Source organism: Vombatus ursinus, unplaced genomic scaffold (assembly GCF_900497805.2).
Source record: "Vombatus ursinus unplaced genomic scaffold, bare-nosed wombat genome assembly UNPS02011014.1, whole genome shotgun sequence".
NCBI classification, from domain to species: domain Eukaryota; kingdom Metazoa; phylum Chordata; class Mammalia; order Diprotodontia; family Vombatidae; genus Vombatus; species Vombatus ursinus.
The window spans coordinates 7,191,501-7,214,947 of record NW_020950792.1 but is presented as its reverse complement, the minus strand read 5'-3'; the positions used below and the strand labels follow the sequence as shown (position 1 = coordinate 7,214,947).

At 35.8% G+C, this 23,447-nt stretch overlaps 1 pseudogene; it reads right to left on the bottom strand.

Moving 5' to 3' along the window:
* Nucleotides 1–21,545: 21,545 nt before the first annotated feature.
* Nucleotides 21,546–22,719, bottom strand: LOC114038409 (annotated as a pseudogene).
* Between the last annotated feature and the right edge of the window lie 728 nt (nt 22,720–23,447).

Sequence of the window (23,447 nt, the reverse complement as noted above, 5' to 3'; positions counted from 1 at the left end):
AGAAAATAAAGCAGTGATCGATAGGAATCAGCATGGAGTTTCAAAAACAAATCATGACAAACTAATCCTATTTCCTTTCTTTCCTTCCTTAAAATGAAGGACTTTACATTCAGAGTTGCTTTTATTGTTCAATCATGCCTAACTCTTAATGATCCTGTCAACCAAAGAATACCAATGCTGTCCATGTGTTTTCATGGCAAAGATTCGAGAGTGATTTGCCATTTCCTTCTCCAATTGATTATAGCAAACACAGATTAAGCTCAGGGTCACACAGGTAGTAAGTGTCTGAGGTTGGATTTGATCCACTAAGCCACCTAGCTGCCTCATTAATCAGTTACTTTATATTCAGAGTACCAATAGCTTAGTTAAGGTTTACTGATGGCCTAAATACTTCGAGATTCTTAGAACCTATGTCTCTTTTCCCTATTACTCTGCAACTATCACTACAGAAGTTTAAAGTCTTGAGTATACTCAAGACCAAGGACAGTTTTCAATTGTTTTTTGTTTCATGGTTTGTCATCACCAACTCACTAGCACACATTGATTGTCTTTTCTCTACAAAGCTAAGTTGGTCCTTAAAAGGAAGAAATGTTTTGTCACTTGTAACCATACCTGATGTCTTTTCAGCAAGTTAGAAATTTAAAAAGCTTGTTCTCTCTTGGAATAGCCTCAGAGAACACAGGGTCACCTCCATATAAATGCCAGTATAAGGACTTTGTGGAGAACGTGTGTGCGTGTGTGTGTGTGTGTGTGTGCATTTGTGTGTGTGTGTGTGCATGTGTAATTGTACAACTGAAAAAAGAAGAGAGGCCAGGAGTGGTGGTGGCATGTGCCTATAATCTCTGCTACCAGGAACATTGATGCCGGTGGATCCCTTTGCCTCAGAGTTCTGAGCTACAGTAGGTGGAGGGGAAGGGTTGATTACATGTCTACACTAAGTCTGGAACCAATATGGTCAGCCCCAGGAGTGGAGGGCCATCAGGTTACCTGAGGATAAAAAAGCTGGTCCATGTTGAAAATGGAGTAGGTCACAGTTCCCATTCCAATCAATAGTGGTATTAGGTCTGTAAATGGAATACATAATTTGCAAATGTAATTTTGGAAATTAGTGGAAAAAAATGTAATTGGAAGGGACAACACATAAAATAAAGTCAGTAATCAAGATGAATAGAAAATATAGCAGTGGGTGGATAGCAAAGCCAACAGAGTCCTTCAGTTGGCTAAGTTGACTAACCATGCCAGAATCTGGACAACTTAGTGGCAGGGCAAATGGCAAGGCCTAGAGGATCTTAGAATGCGGTGGCAGGGCTTATAGTAAAGCTTGTTGGTCTCCCCTCTCACTGGAAGGCATTAAACTATTTATTCCCAACTTATCTAAACAACGTGAACAGTCAAAAAGTCCACATGGGTTTGGGGTAGCTGGATTCAGGGCTGAAGGCGAAGGTAAAGGCAAAGCAAGGGAGAAAAGGTATACCTGTTGGTCGCAGATCTTCCAGCCCATATGAAATATATATACACATATACACGTACATAAATACATGTATGTATATATACATATATGTGTACATATATATAATAGTTCATTAAATTCAGAGAAATGGTATTTTTACATCCCTAAGATTATGAAATTGCATTTACCTTACAAATAAATACAAACATATCTTCTTTCCATGTCACTACCCATTACATTTTTTAATAAGTACAGCATTTCACCAATTCAGTTATTTACAATGGGTAGATATATTCTAGGCAGACCCGCAAAGATAATCACCACATTACTATAGAAAAAAAGAATGTCATCTAAAGGAAAATCAGATTCATATGTGAATCATGAGTAATATTTGAGGGAAGGCACATGGTGATCTAATCATATTTAGCAACCAACATTTTTAAATGGAAATTTTATGTGATCAAATGCATTTTGTTAAGCTGATAAGTTTATTTCTCTGAGTTTCATTTAACTGCATTGAATGAGAGATTTGGAAAGTCTTCGAATCACCACATGTAATTAAAATCATCAGCTTTCTATTAAAAGAATGATAAAGATCATTAATTTTACAATTGCCAAAGAGGTTGGAACTCTGTAAAACCATCTAACAATGTTAATGAACCAAACCAAACAAGCCATGGTGAATAGAAACATAGACAGATAAACTATCAACCACATTTGAAATGCATAGCCTGTAATAGTCTACTTGTAATCGTTTAAACTTAATATTGGTACTTCGCTAATTTTTCTTATATTGAAAGGAAATTAATTTGTAATCTCATATGACACAAATAATCATTACTTCTATATAATATTCTATATGTGCCCTTAGTTGAATGCTGTGACATTTAGTAACAAACAATCAGTCAGTCCTTATCCTTTCAAGAATACACAGCATAAAAGATGGGGACACAAATTGGTAGATAACCTTAGTCATATAAATACTAAGTGGTAAATAATGAACAGATGCTAGCAGTTTTTTCCTCATTCTTTTCTTTGACCTTCCTTAAATGCAGTATCTAGTAAATGATTGGCAAAATGGCATATTACTCATTATTCAAATGTGAATCTGATTTTCCTTTAGGTGACATTCTTTTTTTCTATAACAATCTGGTGATTCTCTTTGCTGGTCTGCTTAGACTATATCTACCCAATGTAAATAAATTATTAAATTTGTTTAAGCCACAAACCTCTCCAAACTTAAAAAAAAAACCACAAAGTGATTATACACCAGGTCAAAATAGAGTAATTAAAGCTGATTCTAGAAGATAAAAATATAAATGTCACAAATAGATCAATCATGTTTGTGTTAAGTCCATGTTATAAGTAAGGCACAAAATAAAAAAAAAATTCCATGAAATAATATCATAGAACATAATTACTTAAAGTTCAGCATCCTTAATACTCAAACCACACTGCAATCCACAGGCAACTTTATACTTCTCTATGTACCTGTATACATTTATCCAAAATCTTTATGAGATATACATGCTGAAGGCATCTTACACATATGATATTGGAAAGAACAGGTAGGCTTTTTTTTTTTTGCAAGGAAATTGGGGCTAAGTGACTTGCTCAGACTCACACAGCTAGTAAGTATTATGTGTCTGAGGCCAGATGTGAACTCAGGTCCTCTTGACTCCAGGGCCAATGCTCTATCTACTGTGCCACCTAGCTGCCCCTGACAGATAGGTTTTTAAACATTATATTTTACAATGAACTAAATCTTTACTGTCACACAGTTGACTGGAAGATGTAGAGAATATAAGATCCCACTATACTTGTTGCTTATTGATCATGCAAAAGCATTTCATGTAGTATAGCAAACTGTTTACTTAAAAGCTATCTTCCAGCAAGATGTCTCCTGTCCACATATCCAAATGATTTAATGTATTTTGAAAGATATAACAAGAGAAATAATCATGTTCATGACCATCTGGTAAATATAAACATGAACATCAGGTGATACATAAAACAGCGGCAGAAAATGTTTGCCTCGCATGTTTGATACTGATTGAAAAGACATAGTACAAAGTCCAAGTTAAAGGGGATTCCCTGTGGATGGTCCAGTTTGCAGAAGACATTTTGCTGGTGTATTAAAATTTAGCACATAGCACAATCTCCTGGGAAAGATCCATACCTACTCAAAAGAGTTTGGGCTGACCATTCATACAAGAAAGACTAAGTAGATAAAGTTGTTGTTCTTTTTTTTTTATCCATATCATAACACTGTAGACATTATAACATCGTCCATTTAGATGGAAAACTTATAAAGCTTTCCTTGAGTGTACATATCTGCAACAGACAGTATAAATATTCAACAAGATGGGCTGAATTGCCTTCCAAAATGCTTTTCCCAGAAATGAAGGCCCATCTTTTTAACACAAGTATTCTGTCTGTGTTGTTTTACCTATAATTGTGAAAAATGGAACAAAATAGTCTCTAAAGAATTGAAAATGAATGGAGAAGCACATAGTAGGTGTGAGAAGACTATAGAATATAACCAGTGAAGAACTTGGAAGAGCAGGCATAAAAGATGTCACTATAAAGACAGAGATGAATGGATGGTCATATGATGAAGAAGCAGATGGCAGGTGTGTATCCTGATTACTCCACAAGTTCTCTTGTGTTGTCAAGAGAAGGTGAGGGAGGCCTCCAGTATTTGGGTGGATTCCCTATGGTTCACTTATGTAAGGCCTTATTTAAGAGTTATACAAGATGGTCAAGTGTTGTTGACTTATGATGTGAATTGTAGGAGAAAATACCCATTGTTAGATCACAGATCTATAAGTATTTATGTATGTAGTGTTTCTAGCTTTTGTTGTTCCTCTGAGAAGAGGCACAGTGGATAGAAGACTAGGCCTTCAGTCAGGAAGACCTAATTTCAAATCCAGCCTCAGATACTTATTAGCTGTGTGACTCTGGGCAAGTAATTTAACCCTATTTGCCTTAGTTTCCTCATCTGTAAAATGAACTGGTAAAGGAAATGCCAAACTATTCCAGTGTCTTTGTCAAGAAAACCCAAAAGGTGTCATGAAGATTTGGCCAGGACTGAAACACCTGAAGAACAACAAAATGCTATGAAAATATAACTAGAATTCAGTGAAATGTGGCAAGTTCAGGAAAATAGCCAGCTTTTCATATTAGGACAAGGGCTGAGGAACTAATTATAGTTTAATAAATTCACACTGGCTACATACCCCAAATTAGTGGGCTGGTAAGACCATATAATATGTAGATGGGACTCTGGAATAGAAGTTCAGTCATTCTGAGGATGATAGAGAGCCTCTTTCTAAAGTGAGATTTGTTCTTATTAAGTAACTTACCTGATACTTGGTTTGTCCTTCTTGAACAGGGTGATATATGGTGAATTACAAAGTTTTGTTGTTGTTACATCATTTCAATCATGTTTGACTTTGTGATTCCACTTGGGGTTTTCTTCATAAAGATACTGGAGTGGTTTGCCATTTCCTTTCCTGCTCATTTTTACAGATGAGGAAACTGAGGCAAATAGGGTTAACTGACTTGCCCAGAGTCACACAGCTAGTGTCTGTGGCCACATTTGAACTCAGGAAGATGAGTCTTCCTGACTTTAGGCCTGGCAGTCTATCCACTGTGCCACCTAGCTGCCCAAATTACAATGTTTAGCTTGCTCTGAGGCTGATGATCAATGAAATTCTCTTATTTCCTCTGTTGGCTGGTGATCAATTGCAAAGTCCGTTGGTTCCCCTATTCTTCCATAATGGTTTTCTTTTGCACCATTGTTTCCACCTGACTGTTCAAGAATGTTAGTACTCATTTTTATGTTATATTTTCTTCACTTAACTTCCCTTAATTGAACACAAGTTTAATTATAGTTCATAATTAATTTTCAGTGTAATTTTTTAAATTTTTTTCTCAAGAAAATTCTGTTTTTGAAATATTTTTGAAAAGCAAAAGGAGATCAGGAAACTCAGGCCCTATGAGTTCTAATCCCCAGGTGATTATTTTTCTTACTTTTACATATTTACTTGCTTATTTTATTCCCCTGGTAGGACCAGACTTCTAGTAAGAATATAGAACAGGACAAAAGATTATTTTATTTTTTTCTAAATCCATGTGAAAAAATCTGTAAAGCTAAAATCTGCTATACTCCTATAGCCTGTGAATCAAAATCCAAAGCCAGGTTCTCTATCAGAAACAAAACAGGATGTTTTTATCAATGACTGCCAGATATTTGTCAAGTCTGCCAGCTCTTCATCTCCTCTCCCTGTTTCACCATCATTTGTAGAAGAAAAAGAAAACAGGATATGTGCTGTTTCCTTGAAAAAAAATACATATGTGAAAACACTTTGTTGCTTGAGGAACAGTATTTTTTTACATGTTGACATTTATTTCTTTTTTTGCAATTTTGTATTTACAACTTGTCTCCTCTTATTTTTATTGCCTCACTAATCTTCCCCCTTAGCAGATCCTTTACATTTTATTAGAAGTCCTCAGATTTTTTTCTGAAAGCTAGTTTTTATATCCCTGTTGAACCAAATTGGCCTCAGTTGTCCTTTTAGCACATCAGCCTTTTTTTGGGGGTGAATTTCAATTGGAGATCTTCCAACTATTTCTTAAGAAAAGGCTGATGTCTCATGGACATCTCTGGAAAACATTCTATTTGGAAGCAATTGTGTTTAAATATTCATGTTTTTCATCTTTCTTCTCCTTTATTATTGAGGTTTATATTGAAACAGGATTTTTATTTCTTTATAGTTAATTTGCTCCTGTTGCTTTGTCTTCCATTAAAATTACAATGAAATATCCTGCACATACCAATCAAGGCACTGTGCTGAACATTTGGAAACAATGGGACTTAGGTAATACTGATTGAAAGGGCAAGACTGCAAAGGTATCTACCCTGCCATCTCCAGTTTAAACCAAGCAGCTATGGAAAGCCTTTAATTAAGAAGCATTAATGACCAATTCAGTTTAAGACATTTATTGATACCCTGGTAATGCAAAACAATGGGCTGTCAGTGGTATGTGTGATGTTTGTAGCACTGTGTCTCATTATCCTGGGGTTATTGTAGTGCCATTCCTCTGAAAGATCTAACTAGTCTGCTTCTGCATTGGAAATTACTACTTTAGGTTCTTTTTGGCAAAGACTCAGCCTTCTCTACTTTCAGTAAATTCTCATTATACAATGCCAGTGTATAGAGGAAACACTCCATAAATATTGGTTGATGTAATGGATTCATTGTATATTAAATTATTAAATCCCATTATAATTTACAATACATGCGTGTATTTTTAATATATTCTTTTTAGTAGTTTTACATTTCTTCAGTAACACATAGCATGTGTGCCTGAAACAAGCATCAGAATACATACCTCTGTAGGCTAGACCCCTTACAAAATTTGTGAATACAAGTAAGTAAATGTGTCACTGCATGTATATGTGTATGCATTTATGCATACATGCATGCATGCTATTTAGTGCAAACATTTCTTTCTACATTTGAGGTCTCCTGTATATGGGTATTGTTACTGCATTTGCATCACAAATCCACTATATTCATTCTCATTCTTCTCATCATCATTACAATTGGTTTCAATACATTTTCTCATCTAAGTCTCCCAACAGTCTTGTGTAGTTATTAGGTATAGGACTAAGAAGCTAGAAATGGGTTTTCAATTATATTAGGGACTTTCAGATGAGGAAATCCCCTTTACCATTGCAGGTTGATAACTTTTCTACAACTTTAGTATTAAAGAGTTGCCTAGAATACAGAGATTAAAGTGAATTTCCCGGGGTCACAAAACCTGTCTATGTCAAAGGTAGGACTTAAACCCAGTTTATTTGTTTGTTTGTTTTTCTGTCAGAAGGTCATCAACATGTATTTATTCAGCTCTTACTATGTGTCAGGCAAAGGAAAAATTTGAACCCAGGTGTTCCTTTCAGTACAGTTCTCTACCTAATATTCCAGGGCTTCCTCTCTTGAGATAGTTACTATATTTATTATTATTTCCATTTATTCCCATCTTGCAGCTGAGCAAACAGAGGCATAGAGGCTAAGTAATTTTGACTATGAAAGGCAATATGGAGTAGTAGACAGAGTACTGGACCCTACAGTGCCAAAGGTAGGATATAAATCCAGCTTTTCTCTGATCCCAAGTTTGGCACTCTAGTCACTATACCATATTACTTTCCAAATTCACAAAACAAACATCAAAAGACACTATTTTTTATACAACTATAATGACACAGTGAGAGGGAAAAAAAGACATATTTTATGGTGCCATTAATATCTTTCTCAAATGATGGATTTAGATAAAGGTCTTTTTTTTTTTTAGCAACAACCAACTTTCTTTATAAATTAAGATGTGGTATAATGGAAGAACTGCTGGATTTGCCATCAATGAAATTGGGTTCATGTCCCAGGTCTGATATTCCTACCTGTGACCTTGGGTAAGTCATTTATCCTCTTTAGGCCTCAGTTCCCTCATTGGTAAAATGAGAGTGTTGAATTAGAAGACTATTTAGGTTCCTACCATGCCGAAATCCAGTATCCTGGTGTCTTTTTTTATTCAACAAAGGGATTTAACTAAAAAGAAATTGCTGATGTCACAAAAGTCTAATTCATTTGAATTACATTTCCGAATTCTGTGCCTCTTTCTTTGTTCCTACTTCTGACCTAGCTTCTTTTCAATAACTGTCATGAAATGACCACCTTACTATCTCAGGCCTTCCTTCTTTTCTTACTATTGGTGAACAAAATTGTTAAAGTGAGGAATTTCCCTGAAATTGCTGGAGATGATCTGTGTGAGCTGGTGACAACCAGTTTAATTAGTATGGCCTCATGGCCCATGATGTATTACACCAAAGCTTAACTGATCCCAAAGACCAGACATCGTCTCCCTCTCCAGCTGCTTATTTGCTGTGGCACAGTAAGAGTTAAGTTTCTTGGGCTCTTGCTCTTCATTCTCCATGCATTATTAGGTAATTTGGAGATAATACCCTCATTTCAGTGGTCGAAACTCTGGCTTGCCTCACCAGTTATTAGGCAGTTTCCTAGGACTGCTACATCAGCTTTATCTAAAATTCTAACTAAATCTGAGCCTTTGGTGGTTTTAGAGGGCATTGGGTCAGTGCAGATCTTGCTGACTGTCTGAGGCATGAGCCTTCAGGTAGAGTGAGGGGCAAAGAAGATCACACACTTAGGCTCTTACCCATGGGCATGTCATCCCTGTGTGGCACTGCGAGTCTAGAAATAGCTCCCTCCCCTTTTGTCCTGCAGTCTCTTCTAACGTGTTGCAGCCTAAGGAATAGACCGGCTCCTTTTCAAATAAAGTATATGGTTATTGCTCTCTGTGGAAATTCTGTTTCTGCGGCCTTAATCTGTTTTCCACTCATATGCATTAATTTCCCCATTTTTCAAATGTCCTCATGTGTGGGCCAAACTTCATGCAGCTGAACCACTGGTCAAAAAGTTTCAAAAGGCAAATCTAAGCATGATCATCATAACCACCATACCTATTCTGTTTCATTCTGTTAGCAGTGTCTCATAAACAAGGCATGATTGGCTCCAAGCTAGAGCTGATTGAGAGTTGGATTTCTTGCAATTCTTGGCTAATTGAAATTGCTACATCAAGGTGCCATTGGAGAGAGTGATTCTTCCTTGTGAGATGATGAAACAATCAGTTTTGAAGCATGTTGCCTCCTGCTGGTCCATAACTGTTCCTGTTGTTTCTGTTGCCTCAGCAACAGATGAATGGGCTGGTTTTTCTGAGGCTCCCTATGAAGGTACATGACTATTGCTAGTAACAGATTTCTGCAAGTCATGGGAGTTACTGATACTTTTCTACCTCCTATTACAAGTTTAGATTTTGGAGAAGAGATGAATTCTGATGAGAAACTGTCCCAGCTTTCAATGCCTGAGACTGACCACATTGCCTATTTATTAGGCAGTAGGGCTAGTGCATGTGGGAGAAAATAATTATGTCACAATACAGAAACCATGGAATGAATTAAACACCTGGTAGTTTAGTGCTATGCCAAGTAATGACTAAGGTTAAAACTATTGAGACAAAGTCATTTGTAGATAGATACAGTTTTGTATTCTGTAGAGCAATTTTAGGCCTTTGGAAAATTATTTATAGACACTAACATTTTGGGGTTGATTTCAAAAGCGATTGTGTTTGCAGTAAGATTACACACTGATTAAAAGCAAAGGAAAGTTTAATATTAAATTAAAAGAAAAAATAAAGATGGAAGGCTCTGCATATAAAAGCAACAGCTCCAATGTCATCTATTTCAACAATCTGTTGACAATGAAAATGAGAAAATGGAAAAAGGAAAATATAGCAACTTTGAGTATCAGCATTTCTTAATGACAAAAATGGTAACCAGGATTGCATAAATAATTAAAGAATCATATGTGTATTTTCTTATCTATGTAAATTTGAGAATTACATTTGTACATATCAAAGAAAGGTGTCCTTGATGAAAATATGAGAAGAAAATGGGTGGGCACTGACAGACAATTCTCTAACAATGCATCTCCAGAGTTCCCTAAATGTCTTAAAGGTATAGAGAATAAAAAAAAAATCCTGTTCTGTTTGTTGATTAAATTTGTTTTCAAAATTATACAACAGAAGAAACACTGGGAAATGGCATGGCAAAGTGAATAGATAGCTTGCTTCTGAGACAGGAAGGTTTAGCTAGAAGCACCTCCTCTGACAAATACTGGCTATGAGACCCTGGGCAAGTCACTTAATTTCTTAGTGACCCTAGACAACGATAAATTGCAAAAGTTACCTTCTGTTGGTGGATAGGGTTACTCCACCGAGATTTTTTCCTCCACCAAAGAAATTATAGGTCTGGACCTTTGCACACCACCCAAAAAGGGCAGATCACAGTCTTAGATGCTCTACTTTAATAAGGTATTTTCCACACATATCTGTGACAGCAGAAATAACTTTATTTAAAGAGCCTCTATTGATATTCAGTAAGATATAAAACAAGTAAAGATATATGCTCATCAAAGGTGTTCACTGTTGAAGACAATGTTCTGTCTGAAGAGAAAAGAGATTCCCTCTACAGAGAGGTTCTCCAAAATGTTACTGTTTGCTGATGACTTGTTATGATTTCATTGAGCCCTGGAAATCTACAGGATTTCTTCAAGGAGAGGATAATGGATAAAGGTAAAGAGATTGACTTTGAATATTACTCCTTCTTGGAGAAATTTAAACACTGTTTTAATAAAAAGAGTCTACAAACCATCTTAGCTTATGATGGCATCTTAGCCATCATAAAACAAACTAAGATGTGTGCTTTAAAAAGTGGTATAAAAATATCATGAAGGGTATGTGTTACAAGAAAAAAGAGGTAGACATTTCATTTAGTGAGAATGAGGGATAACTAATGGACACCCTAAATAATGTACTGGCATCCATGACGTATTATAAGTCTAGGAGAAGTTATGCAAAACTTCTAGCAGATCTCCTATGAGGGATTTATGGAAGGATATGCACAAGAATTACACAGACTAAGAAGGATTTCTTCTTTCTGTTTTCTTCATTTCTTCTCATTCTGTAATTGCAGATTGCAATCTACAACAGTGAAGTAAATACAATGATAAGATTATAAATTCATAGAACTATCAAAACCACACTCTGGGGTAGTCAAAATACTGGCAAGGAGATTCATTGGTGACCCTAATTTAAGAAGAATGTTTGATTTATTTAGAATCATTTTGCCAACTTCTTATTTTTACTATTCATTTTGGAGATAACGGTGATACTCACAAGAAAAGCTCAGTGTTAGCCACAATTACTATAAACAATCCTTAGTCAACACTTCTTTCTGACCTCCATTCTTGTTTTTTTCTCAAACAGGGTAAGTTTTCATTCAGAGAATAGTCTGTTTGAATTTAGAGTGAGTCTTCTTCCTATCATCTCAAGATTCATAAAGCTATTTTCTCCTTCAACAAATAGCTTAGAAATATTGAAATGCAAACTGCCAACTCCCCAGTAATGAAAGTTATGTTTCCTCTAAGGGATTGCTTCCTGCCTCCCAAATTCCAGATATTTTAAAAGTGCTTCAATTATTCCTCAACTCTAATGGCATGCAATATGGCAAATAAGGTTAAAGTTCAAGAAAGGAAGGTAAGGCAAGGTCAAGTTTGCATTTCCAAGCACTATATAAGGTTTATTAAGTTTATTTTAGGTTGAGATGAAAAATGGGTAGCTGTAACTCAGAAAGATTCTGAGTTTTCTTGTTAAATATGTGAAAGCCTAAAATATAACCCTCAATATAAATTTTTTATAATTTCTATATTTGGATAGCCTAGTCATTCACTTTTATATACCAATATTACCTGGCATTTATAGAGTTTTCACAAACACAGACACAAAACATTTACAAATTATTTTGATATCTATTAGTTCAAGTCTAGGGGCACAATAAGTCTGAAAATGGTCAAGAATAATGATCCCCATTTTACAAATGAAGAGTTTGAGGTCCCAAAAATTTGTCATTTACCAAAAGTAATGCAACTATGGAATGTTAAATTTAATGATAGAACTCTGACTCAGGTTTCTTCATCATCAGTCCAGGGTCCTTTTTACCTAAAACTAGTGGTTCTATTTAAAAAAAAAATATTTCCTTTATATAAAACTTTGGTGGATTTGCCATAGTAAATAAATAAATAGATAAATAAATGAATGAGTGAATGAAAGAATGAATGATCACTTCTGACAGCACCAATAACATAAGGCTGATTTTTTAAAGCCCATTTAATTAAAGCTAAGTTTCTCCATTTATATAAAAAAAAACACCAAATGAATAAACTCCCTTCCCTGTCTTCCAAACCTGTCATTTCATTTATTCTCAATGGTTAGAAATAGTGTATATGTAAATCTCTAAAAGCCATGCCTATTTTCTCTATCCAGCCCTAACTCTTCAACGGACCTACTGAGAGAGAAGGATGGAGATGAGTTTAATATTCCCTTGGAACTGCCCTCGGAACCCAGAAGATGTTTGATTTGAATCCCAGTGAAGATAATAGTTAGTGATGTGACTATGAGCAAACTGCTAATGCTTTTCAGGCCTTAATTTTTTCATCTGTAAAATGAGAAAAACAATACCTGTAGTGCCTACTTCATTCATTTGCTGTGGATTTTGAGGGATAAAATCATATAGAAAGTACTTTGCAACTCTATATAATTTTATTATTATTAGAGTGAGTTGTGTAGAGCAATTCTCTGCTGGTATTTTGTCAAGGGGGGCGGATTTTTTCTGCCCCATCTAGGATTTACTGTAGAAGACTGACAACTTCTGTAAATATTGATACAACAGTCAAGAAAAACTTTTCTCCATTATCCCTTATAAACTTTAGTAAAGGTGGGGCTCATGAGTATAATGATATCTTCTGAGCCAAAATATCTAACCCACATGGTCTAATAATCTGTTTTCAGAATTCCGAATGAGAAATAATATTAGAAACTGGAGTTGTCCCCAGAAAGTTCAAGATGTATGGTTACCATCTATAGAAGACAACTAATAGAAAAAGTAATCAAGAAAATGGAAATGTTATAAGATTTATAGCTGGAAGTAATCTTGGGCATCATTTAGCTGAATACCCATTTTACAAGTGATATATCTGGAACCTAGAGAGGTAAAGGGAATTTCTTAAGTTCATGGTAATGGCAGAGCTGGGATTCAAACCCAAGTCTTTTAAATTCAAATCCAGTGTTAATCCCCTGATGCTATTACATTTGTAATACCTCACATGTATTTATGATTTCAGTTTCACAAAGTGATTTTACATACATTATCTCATTTAAGCTTCAAAACAAACCTGTATGGTAGGCAATATCAGAGTTATAAGGGGGAAGTCATAGAAGGGGAGTAGATTGAGTTATTCTACAGGGCACCAAAATCAAATAGAGTTAAAATAGGAAACTGCCAGATGACCAACTGAGATAAGCTCCTCCTTCATTTTCCTTTCTCCCCACCCATTGTACCCTTCCTATCGGTAGCCTGGTGCCAATGTTTTTTTGTTTGTTTATTTTGTCCTGGTTTTTTTGAGGAATCTTTGTACCTTAGCCTCCACCCCAACATATGCATACTCAACTAAGGGCATATTTTGTGCAAATTGCTCTTCCTGCTATTTGTAGTAAAAAAAAAAAATAACTATAGTCACAACTCTGGGCACTATCATTATTCCCATTTTATAAATGAGGAAACTGAAACTCAAAGAGGCTAAGTGATTTGCCTAAAATTACAGAGCTTGTAAATGTCAGAGCAGGATTAAACCCAGCTATCTCTAGATATTAGGGTCATTGTGCTTTCCACTTCACTTCTCTATAAATATAATCTTAGCCTGTTGATCAGAAAGGAATTGTAGAAATCATCTTGCCTTTCATTTCGTAGGTGAATAAGCCTATACCTAGAAAAGGAAGAACATACCTGTCCAAGACCACAAGGTCAGGGTGGTCTGGGATGGAAAAAAAACCCAGATATCTTGATTTCTAGCTGAGGGTTTTCCTCTACACCAAACTATTACAGCAAGCTGACTTTTATAGCTGCCATACAAATGACTACATTTCAAGCTAACACATATGTCTTCTTTATGAAACACTGACAATTTGTTCATTTTGCTCAAAAGAAAATGATTGTATTTTAATGAAAAAAATGAAGGTTTCACATTTCAAACACTGTAAATAACATTAAAATCTAAACATTTAAAAATATGCCAATTACTGAAGAATGACTGCCATAATAATTTATACAAGCAAAGTAACTGGATCATTCTAACTTAAGTTCTTATTTTACTCCTTCTTTCCCCCTTTCATTGTTTTCCCCTTTGAACAAAGGAGGATAACAGAAAATAGCATATTGGTTTACCCTAATAATCACCCCTGCATCTAAGAACTTTATTAAATGGAGAAGAATATCATGGGCTCTCTAGTCATAGAAGTCATAGCATCCATAGCAGCCATAGCATCCGATAACTGTGTAAAGATAAAGGTGACTTCAGTCTCATGAGAGTGATGGCTTTGTCTGTACTGAGTAGGCAACAACAATCTCCTTTTGGTCTATCAGCTCCTTCCCCTTTAAAGTCTATGTATTATATGTAGGTAAAGGGCTAAGCCAGTGTAGTAAGTAGAGGAAAGTGACCAGCTTTGGTAAAGGATGCCAAATAAATAGGGCGTTAAAAGCGCATACAGTCCTTAAGAAGCAGGGAGAAACATAAGCATAGAATTAGTTTAGCAAGAATAAATTAAAATAGGAAATTATTATTTTCCCTACTGTCCTCCCCTCTCCCCTGCCCGCACATCACCACACACCCTAGTTAATCAGTGGCTCCTACTTACCAACCTTAAAAAATTAAGTTGAGGGTACCTTCCTTATCAGTTTCTTTAGGCGTTATTTATGCTGGCCCTGATACAAACATTGCTAGTTATAGTTCTGGCAACAGCACCACTATTCATATTGAGAGAATGGGGTTGATTATATTATTAAGAATAACAGTGTCTTAAAGAGCTTCGCTAATACTCTTAGAAATTCTAATTGTTCTGGCTCAGTCTGAAGATAAATCAACAGTCATATAAATAAAACGACTCTATGCCATTTTTTTCAGAGCATTTTAGTCTTTATAATCATTATTTGTTCCCACTAAGCCAATAACCAAAGATAATTCTGCTCTTTGGCTTTCCAAATAATACAAAGATGGGTTTGACTAATTAAGCTCGTTTGAAAATATAATTGTCATTAAAAAAAATGTGTACCAAGAGGCCAATGTCTCTGTATTACTGTCCTCCAATTTGTGATTTTCAGGCCACCTGCAAAGTAACCATAAATCTGCAGCACAATAGAATGTGGGATAATAAAAACATTAGCGTTAACAAAATGTCATCCAGTGCCTATAGCCCATTTGAGTGAAAATCATGAATTATTCACAATACAATATATGGAATTAGACTTTGCTGCCCTGTTTCCACTTAAATTTTGTATACTCATGAGTCATCAATTTCATTTTCCTTTATTTGTAAGTGGTGACCTTTTACTTAGGATCTGGAGAACTGAAATCAGGTTTAGAATGAAATAAAGAAAAGAAATGTGAAGTATTTAACAGTAGACATAAATGATGATATGTGTAAAATGAGAGGCAGCTTGATGCAGTGGATAGAGAGGGCCAGCCTTGGAATCAGGAATATGTGAATTCAAGTCCTGCCTCTGACAACTAGGTATATAAGTAAACGTGAATAAGCCATTGAGACTCCTGCTGACTAGAAGAATTCTCTAATTACAGGATAGTCACCAATTGACAACAGCGGAGAGACTTTCCATACTGAGTTCCATACACTGATACAATCACAAACCAAGTCCTATCATATAGATAGAGAGATATATGACATATATAGAGATATAGATATAGATACAGATATAGATGGATGGATGGATGGATGGATGGATGGATAGATAGATATCAACAAACATTTAATAAGGGCTTACTATGTGCCAGGCACTATACTAAACTCCAGGATACGAAAAGACAATATAAAGCAAACTGTGTGCAGCATAAATAGGAAATAACTAGCAGAAGGAAGGCACTATAATTATGAGAGGGTGGGGAAGGTTTCCAGAAAAGGCTTCCACAGGGAATTTTATTTGGAACTTAAAGGAAGCTAGGGAAGTCAGAAGGCAGAGCAGAGAAGGGAGGGCATTCCAGACATGGGGGACAATCAGAGAAAATGCCAGAGGCCAAAAGATAAAGTTTCTACTTCTTGAAAGAGCCAAAGGCATATGAAAAAAATATTCTGCATCACTATTGATCAGAGAAATTCAAATTAAAACAAGTCTGCGGTACCACCTCACATTTATGAGATTTGCTAAGGATAAAGGTTGGAGAAGATGTGGGAAAATCGGGACACTAATGCATTGTGGAGTTGTGAACAGATCCCAACCATTCTGGAGAGCAATTTGGAACAATGCCCTAAAGGGATATAAAACTGTGAGTACCTTTTGACCCAACAATACCACTACTAGGTTTATAGGTCAAAGAGATTTTTTTCAAAAAGGAAAAAAGACTTATTTGTACAAAAGTATTTATAGTAAATCTTTTTGTGGTGACAAAGAATTGGAAATTAATGGGATACTTAGCTGGGGAATAGCTGAATAAGTAGTGGTATATGATTGTGATGGAATACTATTGTGCTATAAGAAATGATGAGTGGGTGATTTCAGAAAAAAATATGGAAAGACTTACATGAACTAATGCAGAGTAAAGTAAGCAGAAGCAGGAGAACATTGTACATAGTAACAGCAATATTGTATGATGATCAACTTTGAATGCCTTAGCTATACTTACCAATACAATGATGATCCAAGACAATTTCAAAGGGCTCATGATGAAAAATGCTATCCACTTCCAGAGGAAAAAAAAAACTGATGGATTCTGAATGTAGAATGAAGCACACTTTTTAAACTTTTTTTGTTTTTTTTCTCTGTTTTCTTATAAAACATGATTAATATGGAAAATGTTTTGCATAATTACACATGTGTAACATCAAATTGCTTACTGTCTCAGGGAGGGGAAGGAGATGGAGGCACAGAGAGAATTTGGAACTCAATATTTTAAAAATTAATGTTAAAAATTGTTTTTACATGTAATTGAAAAATATTATTAAAATGAAAAAAAAAGAAAGAAAGAAATAGCCAGGAGGCCAGTGTTACTGGCTCAAAAAGTGTGTGTCAGGGAGTAAGACTGGAGAGGTAGGAGGGGGCTGGGTCATATATACATAGATAGAAAGATAGAGACAGAGAGATAGAACAAGATTAAAACATTCTTTCATTTTAAAGCTATGTAATCGCAAAACATGCAGATTTTCCTTGCCACTCTCTTTATTTTAATTTACAGTAATTTCTTTCCTAGAAAATATATATTAATTTAGAAAGAGAGAAAGTAAGTCTGTTCCTCTATATTACCTGTAGTCTGGATATCAGTGGCACTTCTTTCCTCATTTAATCTTTTCCTCCTTCATCTCACCCAGGCAGCTTCTAGAAGAACTTGTTTCATAGGATTTGGAAAGGAAATAGTTGGCAGGAGAGGCAGGGATGTACCCCCTGAGAAGTTTATTATGAGACAGATGTCACAATTACTCATTCAGATAAGAAAATAAAGGGGAAGAGTAATGCTTCCCTAGCCAATTGTATTCTGCTCAGAGAACGGACCGTGAACCAGGAGGCCAAGTCTTAGCCTATGTTATGACACTTACCTAGCTTTATCATCTTTGGAAAGTCACTGTACCTCTTAGCCCCTCAGGTCTGTATTCTGTAATATGAAATGGTCAGTCTTTCCCTTCCAAACTGAAATTTTAAAATTCTTTGAACCTATTACTCCTGTCTTCTTTTTAAATTTCCCTCAGAATACTGTCTCAATCCTTCTCAGATGCAATACCATCTCTTAATATTCCACATACTGTCTAAGGTTTGTATCATTAATCTGGGAATGAACTCTTTCACAGAATTCTTTTGGTTCCTTAATAAAGACCAAACTCCTCCAAGACTCTCCACAATTTCACCTTTTCAACCTCATTTCATAATATTCTCCTCCAAATACTTTGTGCTTCAGTTTAAATGGAAAAAGGGGGAAAAAACTCTCTGCAGAGATCTCCACGCCTTTACTAAGGCTGTTTCTGGGGGCGGGGATTCCCTCCCTACCTCTCTTTACCAATGAAATTCTGTTCTTCAAAGCTGTGTCCTCCCTGATTGCCTCATAGTTATCAGCCTTACAACATTTGTAATATCATGTAGGACAGCTACCTGTGTTTGTGTTTTATTCCTTTATCATAGTGTAAACTCCAAGGGGATCATGTCTTATCTAAACTTTGTACCTCCCCAGCCCCAAGCACTGCTTTTTGTACAATTTGAGTCTCACTAGCTGTCATTTTAAAATTTGTATTTGTTGCCTAAATAATAATAACAATAATAATAATGAACAATATATTTACAGTACTTTAGGGTTTACAAAGTGTCATTTGAGCCTCACAATACCCCTGTGCTAATACAAGATGTCCCAGAAGTCTCAGGGCAGTTTTAAGCTCTTGAAGTTTAAAATTGCCCTGAGACTTGAGGGACACCCTGTCCAATCATCATTACTATTTTACGAATGAGGAAACTGGAGTTGAAAGTAGTTAAATGACTTATCCAGGGTCCAGTCCCTATCCCTAACCCTCCTTGATAATGAGTCAAATTAGTCAGTGAAGAATTTGTTACATGACTGCTATGTGCCATGTGAGGATAGAGGATAGTGAACTGACTTCAGGTTCAAGTCCCAATTCTGACTATGTGACTAAACAAATCACTTAACCTGTCATTGACCAGAACACTCTTGAATATTCAGTTTCAGAGTAGGTGCCAACCTACATTGGTGCAGGGAGTTCCCTCATTGGAAGTTCCCAAAGTCAATGAAATCTGGTCCAAAAAAACTTAGCAGGCATCATGCTAGGTGCCAAGGGTACAAAAACAAAATTGAATGGGTCCTTGTCCTTGCATTCTATCAAGGGAGACAACACATACAAGAACATACAAGTGCATACAAAATAAATTAACATAAAGTATAGACAAAATGAATGCAAGGTTATGGAGATGGGGAGCCACTAATAGTTGGGAGATCAGGACAGGTCTTGTATAGGATACGGTGTTTCAGCTAAAATTTGAGAGCTATGTATTGTCCAATGACACAGTTTAACAATGAAGAAAGTAATGTGAACCAAGTTGATTAGTACCTTCTTTTTTATATATAATTCCTTGGCTTAAAGTCAATGATAATTTAAAAACTCTGAATTTTATACTTTTCTATTCAGCAAGTGCTACAGAAACCAATTTTCAGAGTTTTGTTAAGAAAATCACGTGACTATTCCTGCAGGCCCTAGTTATAGAATGGAATAACGAAGAATGAAAAAAAAATAAGGATTCTATTTGCTTCCTGCTAGTATGTTATCCACTGCAGTTTGAAAAGGCTCTCGGTGACATTGCTAACAGAGGGGAGCTTTAGAATTATCTTTATGGAATTCTTTATTTTTTAAATTTTTTAGTTATTTTATTTTTTAATTTATGAAATAAAACAAGCATTTCCATAACCTAATAAAAAAGATGATTGCACGTGAAATTGCAAATCTATTGTGTACAACTTGCTATTCCTTTTAATTATATAATAAAGTTATGTAAATTTCTTTTTTTTCCCTTTTTTCCCTCTCCCCTCTGCCTTAGAAATGGCTACCATTGGAGACATATATATGGATATGTGCATATATATAATATATATGTATGTGTATGTATGTATAATCATTCTATACATACTTCTATTTATCAGTTCTTTCTCTGGATGCAGATGGTGTCTTCCTTCATATTTCCTTTATAGTTAATTTCGGTATTTATAAAAGCCTAAATGACTTACTAGCAGAAAGTTGTTCTTAAAACAATATTGCTATTACTGTGTACAGTGTTCTCTTGGTTCTTCTTTTAATAACAACAATAGGGGGCAGCTAGGTGGCACAGTGGATAGAGCACCAGCCCTGGATTCTGGAGGACCTGAGTTCAAATGCAGCCTCAGATACATAACACTTACTAGCAGTGTGACCCTGGGTAAGTCACTTAACCCCATTGCCTAGCCAAAAAAAAAAAAACCCAATAACAACAACAAAAACAACATTTATACAGTACTTACTATATGCTTCTCTTTCTCATTGTTTATCCATAAACGGTTGATCTTGAGCATTTACACATACCTATATTCACAATTACTGTGATTTCAGGCATGCTATGACAGCTTCCCTGGATACAAAAAAAAAAAAATAGTGGCTGCTCACTGATAATGGATAAAACCTGTACCAGAGAATAAAACTTTTCATTTAACATTTTCAATTACTCAAATGAATCATGACCTCACTGATGTGGGTATTCCCTCAGAAGATATATAATGCAACATATCGATAACTATGCATCTTATACAAGTCATGTTTGTCCTCCCATTGTCTAACATATAGGATCTACCCAGTTACTGGAATCTTCCTTACTTTCTCTTGAAGGCAGAAAGGAAAAAGCATTTATTAATCACATACTGTGTCCCAGATACTATGCTAAGAAATTTACGAATATTATCTTATTTTATTCTCATAATGACCCTGTGAGGTAGGTCTTGACAGGCTGATGATACCAGTCGAGCAAATGAGCTGTCCATCTAATATCCATTGCTCTCATCTCTGGACTACCTATTAACTTCCTTCTATCTTATGTTTTGGATGCATTTCAGTTCTTCTAGTAGTAGGGCCTCTCAATAGCAAGGATATCACATTTAGAGTATGAATAAATAAGTTCATATTTGTATATAATTTGTAGGTAGCATATAAATTATGTTGCATATCACACATTCCATAATCAAAGATAAAATGAAAGCATTCCAGGGGAAGTGGCATGTTGACATGCCTAATAAGATAAAAATGATGAATTGCAGATTCTGTCTTAGAGGTGGTTTTAAAGGGAAAAGGACAAGGAAAAGTAGACAACTTGTGATATATCTATTAAACATACATATTAAACATACATATCAAGAGGTAAAACTATACAGAAGATTAAAAGATATTTCGCCACAAGGTCAGTGAAACTGGGGGATAGAAAGCCAAAAACTTACATGGTTGTATTTGGTCACAGAGTTAGAAGTGGGTAAGTGATATCTTTTAAAAAATTACAGAACATTTAGTTGAGGAAAAATTCATGATGAAATGAAATTTATCCTTCTGTAATAAAAAATTAAAAATTCAGGTTTTTGCTGACTCGATTTATAACACAATATAGATTGAAACTCTTCCTTTGACAGCATCAGGAGAGTTGGCAAGAAGCATCACCAAAGTCTTTTGGGACCTTCTAGTAATACAAGCAAATTTTTTCCCCTTAAAACAAAAAAATAAGAAAAAGATCCATTTGTCAAATAAGGCAGATGCTGCCTCTTCTCACCAGGCTACCCATTCCAGGGAAGAAAAAAGGGGATTTCCCTTTAGGCCAAGAAACTATTTTCAAATATCTTAGTTTCTTGCCTCATAGGACCTACTTCTTGATACAGTCTCTAACATGACATCGAAAGGGCTTAACAGTCACTCTTCCAGAGTTTAATTGTTTTGTCATTTTCTAATGCGGCTGATGCAATGATGTTTTCTGTAGGGTGACAAGCTGTTGAAATCACAACATCTGTATGGCCTTGTAATTTCTGTATGATCTCTTTTGTCTGAAGGTTCCAAATGTAAACCAGGTTATCTTCTGACCCAGACACAATCCACTTTCCACCAGTGACCGAAAAATTAGCGAAAATGCAGTATTTCTCATTCTTGTGACCAGTGTATGTCTTCAGGCACTTCCCTTTGCTGTAGTCCCATAGCTTAAGAGTGTTGTCCAGAGTTGCAGCAAGAATGTATTTACCATTTGGAGAGAATTTCACAAAAGACACAGGAGGATTATCATCATCAATAAGTGTTTTTAAACATTGACCTGATGCTGTATCCCAGATTCGGCAGAGACCATCATAACTACTTGACACTATCAAGGATCCATCACGATTAAAATGAACTGCTGAAACTGGGTCAGAATGAGCAGGTAAAGTCTTGAGGCACTTCCCTGTTTTCACATCCCATATCCTTACACTTTCATCAAAAGATCCTGAAACGATGAGGTTGGATTGGGGATTGAAGTTGCAGCAAAAGACATAGTTACTGTGACCCTTCAGTGTTTTTAGACACTTCCCAGAGCTAACATCCCATATCTTAAGAGTTTTATCATCAGAAGCAGATACAAGAAGATTGGAATCTGATGACCAGGCAACATCCGAGATTCCCAGTTTGTGCCCAGATATTGTTTTCTCAAATTTTCCATCATATGCTCCCCAAATTTTAATGAGCTTATCTGCAGAAGAACTTGCTAACCATTCTCCATTTGGACTAAATTTTACCGAAGATACGGCTTTAGTATGTCCTGCTAGTGTGAACTTTAATGCGTAGTTTGGCTTTACAGGTGTAGGCTTGCTCTGATTGGTTGATGAGGAAGGTGTAGATTGTGTTTTTGTGGCTTCTGCCTCTGGTTTCTTTTCTTCAGTTGCCATGTTTCCACAACTAGTTAAGTCAGACTGAGGGTGCTTAGGGATGGATGATGAACCAGAATGCTTCAATAGTGAAAAGAAAATCTGTGCTCAGTAATTTGAACCTCACCTCCGCTTGGGGCGAAGCCTCCTCAGCCGCCGCCGCTCATGAGGAGCGCAGTAGAAAAGTATGTTTAATATGTATGTTTAATAGAACAAGGGAAGAGTATGAGAAAACAAATCATATTCTGGTGGGGAGGGAGGGTGATCACAAAGGGTGGGGAAAAGTATTGTAATGGGATAGGAGTAGGAGCCTGTTCTAATTCTATGGTTCTAGCTTAGAGCCAATATAAGCACCTACATGTCCTATTTTGAGGACTCCTGCCATTTCAACAAACTTGGCAAAGCAAATCATATTCACATTGATTCACTCCCACACTGATTACATAATGTCACTTAATAGCAATCACTGCTTGCCACCAAGAGCTCAACTTTGACATTACTACAAAGTGAAGACAGGCAAAAGGCATTACAACAAGATCTCAGAAATAATTTCAATGAGAGAATCTGAAAATCCCTGCTTTTAGTACAAAGTTTCCTATTACACCATATAATTGTAGGAAGAGAGGTAGTCTGGCAGGCCTCCTCATAATCAAAAAAATCTGGTTTCAAGTCTTGTCTCTGCCACATGGTAGCTATGGGATCTTGGGCAGGTCCTTTTAATGTCAGTGCCTCAAGCAACATTCTAAAACTATAAATTGCAGATAATGGGTCAATCCAATTTTGAAGAGAAAGTTCCTCCCTGAGAATTCCTTATGCCATTGAAGTCAAAGAACTGGTTAATTATCATCATTATC